Here is a 6387-nt window from a genome sequence, read left to right on the forward strand (position 1 = left end):
CAGGAAGAGTTGGGGGAAAATAGGACCCAGGAAGAGTTGGGGGAAAATAGGGGGTTTTATTTTCATAATAAACAGAATTCCTAGCCCAAAGGAACTTGGAAGCAAACAATTTAGCCACAGCTTCTTATTACATTTGGAGAAACTGAGATACAGGAAAGGATGGATATCTATAGCCGTAGAGACAGGTCACTAACCTAAGATCCAGCTTTCCAAAAGGCCCTTTTACCTAGAATACTTTTCATTCTACATCTCCTTCCTCACATCACCTACTTGCTAGTAAGCATCTAGTAGTTTTGGACTAAGTTCAAACATTCCTTTGTCTAGAAAGAATTCTCTGGCTTCCCTGCTTCCTAGTGGGTTGGGTTCTAGTGACACACTTCTGGAGCACCTGCCAATGTGCTTTCCCACCTTTCCCACCTCCACCCACTGCATAGGCACACAGTCTGTGAAGCATATGAGTCATTCTGGAGGGACAGACGGAGCATGTGTGCCATGTAGGATGACTTTACTCCAGCAAAGAAACATCTCCACGTAGTTCATTCACAAAGTGATGGGTAGAAATGGTTTCCACTTGTGCTTCATTCAATAGCAAGGCTCATTACAGGAAACATCTCTGGTTAATCCTAGTGTTCCTGCAGAGTCCTATGGCTTTTCTCTCTTTGCTGGTTCCTTCTTTCAGGCAAGCAGCGCTGGAAGAGAGGACTGGTAAGCAAATTGCATGAACTGTTTCAGTGCTTTATTTTTTTCCAACACTTGCTCTTATCACCCAAGACATACTTTATGTGGAACAAATTGGTTAAAACATAAAACGAGGATTTACTTTTGGCTGGCTCTGAGGAATATAGTTATTGGGATACAGAAGATCCAAGGAGCTTACCTAACCCTCCGCAATCCAAAAAAAAAAAAACTCATGAAAAAAAGAGCAGACCATCTCATGCTGTCTTAACTGCACCTCTAGTTTAAGCTCTTTGCCAAGAAGAATTAAGAAAGAATTGGTATTTACTGACTTCCTACTGTATGCCAAGGGGTAAAAAAGCTTTCATCACTTATTTCTTCAGTGATTATTTGAGGGCCAAGCACTGTTTCCAGAATCGAGAAGACAGCAGTGAAAAGTGTCCACTGCTGTGGATTTTCTGTTTTCATTCCCCAAAAGAGACAGACAAGACATAAATAAACATTACACAACATGAGATGGGAATTAAAACTAGGAAGAGAAGTAAACTAGCTTAAGGAACTTGGAGTGGTAGAAGATAGCTCAGGCTAGATGCTGAGAAAGTTGGGGCAGGGAGGCGGGGAGCTGCAGACCAGGAAGAAACCAGCCAGAGAAGTGGATGAGGGCCAGGTCCCATGGCTGCACTAGAACTTGAACGTCTTTAAAATTCCCTTTCCTAGCAACCTTTTGGAGTGTTTAGACTGAAGGCCTGCCATGATATGATTTGTAAATGGCTGTGTCCCACTTCATCTTTGAAAGCACCTAGGAGATGTGTGTCACTGACCTCACTTTACATGTGTGGGAAGTGAGGGGTAGAGAGATCAAACTTCTTGCCCGAATGTATGGAGCAGGCAAATTGTAAGTTTGTGAATCTACCAACGCAGGAAGACAGGATTGCAAACCATACTCTTTTTATACAATACCATACTGTCTGAGGACAGGAACTGGATGTTTTGTGACTCTGAAACACCCTCACAGTCCCCAACAAGCCTGTCTTCTAAATGAATACAGTAGACCCAGTTCAAACCCTGCCAAAGCCCTGGAATGCCTGGAGTTTGGGTTAAACAGGAGGAAGAAATGGAGAGTCAAAGGAATTTTACAATCAAAAAGAAAAAGAAAAAAAGAATTAAGATGCTTAGTTCTGTGCTGTGTGGGGTGATATCATTCCAGAGAAAAATATGATTGTTTTTTAGTGTTTCAATTTTTACCCCGTTTGATACTTTAAATTATTGTCAGCTCTGCACTTCACACTTCAGCTTTGAAACAATCAACTGGCTCTTCAGTCCAAGGGGCTTTTGGAAATGACATCCATTAAAATTCAGCTGAGTTCTGCATTTACTCCTAATGGCTAGTCACACACACACACACACACACACACACACACACACACACACATATACATACACAGACACACAGACAAACACACACAGAGACACACATAGACACACATATACATACACACACAGAGAGACACAGAAAGACTCAGAGACACAGAGACACACACACAGACACATATACATACATACACAGAGAGACACAGAGACTTAGAGACACACAGACACACACACTCTCTCTCTGTGTGTGTATGTGTGTGTATGTGTGTGTCTTATTGGAAAGTGTTGTTCCTCTTTCTCACACCTCCAAACCTGCATGGAGCAGCTCCTTTTTCCATCCCTTCTGGAGTGAACTGGAAGAACAAAGACCACACTCAAGAGAGCACACACACGTGCCAGCTGCCAAGTGCAGCCTTGTCCCCAGGTCAGTCATCTGCAGTCACTCAGCAGTCACACCATCATTCCTGCAGGCTGACTCATCCTGCTCAAGGTGCCCTCCCTCCTGGGAACCTCAGGGACTGAAGGGTTCATTCGGGGTAACTAAGCAGGAGGCTCTCACAGAAATAAGGACCAGTGGAAAGGCACTGCAGGAGACAAATGGGAAGTTCTGAGGGCTTCTAGCCGGGGTTGGGGGTGGGTATTCCTCTGATAACACAGCAAGAAGAGGAAGAGCAGGAAGAGGAGACAGGCATGATTGTTGGCATGCACCTGGAATCTCAGTAGTTGGAGGCTGAGGCAGGAGGGTAATGAGTTTGAAGCCAGCCTGTGTGCAGAGAGAGGCCCTGCCTTATACAACCAAGGGCTGGGCATGCAGGTGCATGCCTGTCATCCTAGCACCTCAGAGGTGGAGGCAGTAGGATCAGGAGTCCAAAGTCATCAGTTTCATAGGCAGCCTGGTCTAAAAGAGACCCTGTCTTGAAAAAAATAAACAACCAAAATAAAAAATACTCAAGAGCTAGGGGTGTAAGTCAGTGGTCTTCTTTGGGTATGTAAAGCCTTGGAGGATCCTTAAAGATCCTTAGTACAATCTTAACTAGAGGCAAGGGAGGAGCATTCTAGACTAGGAGCTTTCTCTGGACTTTGAAAAAGACAGAATGAAGGGGTTCAGGGGCCTAAAGGAGGCTAGTATAATCTGGGAGGAGGGACCCTGGGAGTGAGGCAGGGGACTTTTGGAGACTGTCAGGATACCTCCCTTGCCTGCCCAACATGCACAGTGATGTCCCGGGTGTCTTAGAACAGGAAATCTTAAAATTGTGCAGGTGCCTAGACATAATAGATGTGGTTCTACAATCCTGACAGGTGGCAGGGTAGGAAGAGGAATTTGCAAAGAAAGCTATTAAAGTCAGCTCCTCAGGAGGAGGGCTCAAGGTGAGGCTCCAGGAAGCCTGACAACAGTCAGTCCTGTATATCCTGGAGCCCCCAGGACCTCTGAAATGAGAAACTATCACATGGTGAGCTACCCTCCTCTGTCCTTCTCCACCATACCATTGTCCCTGGAGGATGGAAAATCACCCCACCATCTCTGTATCTCCAAATTGCACCTAAAAAGCAGAGTTCTTAAGGCAAGAAGCCTGGGTGGAAATCTGGCTAGACTTGGAAGCAAAGGCCTAATAAATAACCCTGAAATACACAGTCTGATGGCTGCTTTGCTCTGCTCCTCGAGGCTTCTGCCCTGGAAGGCTCATGAATTGCTGAGCCTGGCAGATGGGGTCAGGAGAGCAGCATCTGCCCAGTGGGTTGGGGACTTAAAAATAAACACCCAGTGTTGGTTTCAGAACAATTGTTGCTCTGGCCTTTCTTGCCTGTAGGAAAGGGGCTGCTGACCTGGAGGCAAGGCTCAGGCTGGAAAGAATTCACTTCAGCCACCGTGAAGGTGGTGGGAAAGGAGCTGCCCTGCCTAAGCAGCTCTGTGGCTCTGAGACAAACAGTTTTCTGTGGGGATTGAAATGAGAGGCCCCTTTGAAAGTGAAATTTTCATAGTCTGTATTTTTTCTCAGTCAAAAACATTCCCAGATTCAGCAAAGCACTTCTGCAATCATTTGTAAATTGGTCTGCCAGGGTGTATATGAGAATGTTAGATGACAAGGAGAGGAAATCAATACCTCAGTGCTAGCAGAGGGTGGGCATCCCTGGGAAAAGCGAGATTCACATATCCACAAAAGGATGCAAAGATGTTTATGTCCTCGGATGGAAAATAGTTAAGCAAAAGGTGGCAGGTGCCAAGCTAGAACACTAGCTAAACAGCTGAGCTCCTATGTGCAAAACTGACACAGACAGCTAGAGATGTGAAGCTTTCAGGAGAAAAAGAAAACTAAGCTGGGCATGTGGCACCGATCTGTAATACCAGGGCATGGGACACCCAGCAGGGGCACTGCAAGACCAAGGCTGTCTTGGGCTACATAATGAAATCCTGCTTCAATAAACAAACAAATAATCAAATTTTGTCAGGTATTATAATACAAGAAGATTGTCAAGACTTGGGGCTGGAGAGATGGCTCAGCAGTTAAGAGCACTGGCTGCTCTTGCAGAGAACCTGGATTCGATTCCCTGCATCCACATGGTGGCTAACAACTGTCTGTAACTCCAGTTCCAGGAGAACTGACACCCTCTTCTGGCATCCAAAGGTGCCCACATGTGCACATGCATACACACACACACACACACACACACACACACACACACGGTATACTTACATACTTGGCAAAACTCTCATACACATAAAATAAAAATAAAGGAGTCCTAAAAACTTGTTATGAAAAAGATTTTCAAGAATGAATTGGCTTGCTCTTATATTGTGACCAAAAAAACAGGATATGAAAATTAAAGCCAATATTTGGGACATGACTAATTGAAAAAGAAAACACATGGTCAACTTTGGCTCAGGAAACTAACAGAAAGCTTGTAGTAAATCTGTCTCCTGAGAGAAGCTGTGGGGAAAGGCAGGGATGTTGGAGAGCCCCAACAACCCTTAAGTCTCCATCAGGTGTTAATGTTGTGCCGAGTACTATTATGAGGTGCTTTGTTTTGTGAACAGGTAGATTCTGTGAACTCAAGGAACCTTATAAAGAATGAACACTAAATGCCCATTTTGTAGATGAGAAAACTGATGCACAGCCACATTCTCTGTTTTACAATTTTTTGATTGATTTTTATGTGCACAAGTGTTTTGTCTGCATGTTTGTTAAGTACACCCATGTACGTAATGCCTTTAGTGGCAAAAATAGGGTGTCAGATACCCTGGAATTACAGTGATGGACAGTTGTTAGCCATCATGTGTGGGCTGCGAATCAAAACTGGATCCTCTGTAAGAGTGGCCAGTGTCTTTAACTGCTGAGCCATTTCTCCAAACCCAAAGTTAGTTATCTTATCCAAGGTTACACAGCAAACCAGAAGTGAAAGTTTAGTGTTAGTCTCAAGAACTCTGCTATTTGACCCTATTTTTTGCAAATTTCACTCTGTTCTGAAAGAAGCGATAGTTTTGTGAGGGGAGCTAGCTTATGTTCCAACTTTACCTAAGCACCCCACTCCCAGAAGGAAGCATATTTTGGGACCTACTGGGGCTTCTTTCTCTCTCCTCAGTGTCATTTTAGAAACCTCTGGTCTCTTGCTAGGACTTCACAGAGAATCCTAGGTTTTCTCTAATACAATTAAATTTCACTAAATAAATAAATGAATGCAAATAAGAGAGCAATCAATTTCATGGTTTTCTCAAGTAAGAGGAAATTGGATAGAAGAGTCACTTGGAAGTTGCTTAAATAGTCACATGGCCGCAAGCAGAAGCCCGCCTTTCTCTTAAGCTATCCTGACTTCTGAGTTTCAGCCGCGACTTCACCATTCTGCTCCACCCCTAAACTACACAGATGTATGCTGTGCCTCAGTGGTAGAGCACTTGCCTAGCACGCATGAGGCCCTGAGTTTCAGGCACTGGAAAAGAAAGCTTTGTGGTCTGTTTTGATTTGTTGGTTTTGTTTGTTTATTGAGAGAGTCTTACTACATAGCCCTGGCTGGCCTGGAACTCACTCTGTACACCATGCTGAACTCAGACTCACAGCGATCCACCTGCCTTTGCCTCCCTAGTACTGGGATTAAAGACATGGGCCACTATGCCCTGCACTAGAAAAGAAAGTTTCAAAGATTAAAAGAAGGATGAGAAGGAGGAGAAGGAGGAGGAGCAGGAGGAGCAGGAGAAGAGCTGGTAAGATGACGCAACAAGTAAAAGCACTTGCCACTTAAGCCTAATAACCTGAGTTCAATCCTCAGAACCGATTAAAAGCAAGATGCCAGGGCTGGAGATGACACACGAGTTAAGAGTGCTTGCTTCATTTGCAGGGGATCCATGTT

This window comes from Nannospalax galili, unplaced genomic scaffold (assembly GCF_000622305.1).
Source record: "Nannospalax galili isolate Female #2095 unplaced genomic scaffold, S.galili_v1.0 scaffold108, whole genome shotgun sequence".
In the NCBI taxonomy this organism is placed as follows: Eukaryota; Metazoa; Chordata; class Mammalia; order Rodentia; family Spalacidae; genus Nannospalax; species Nannospalax galili.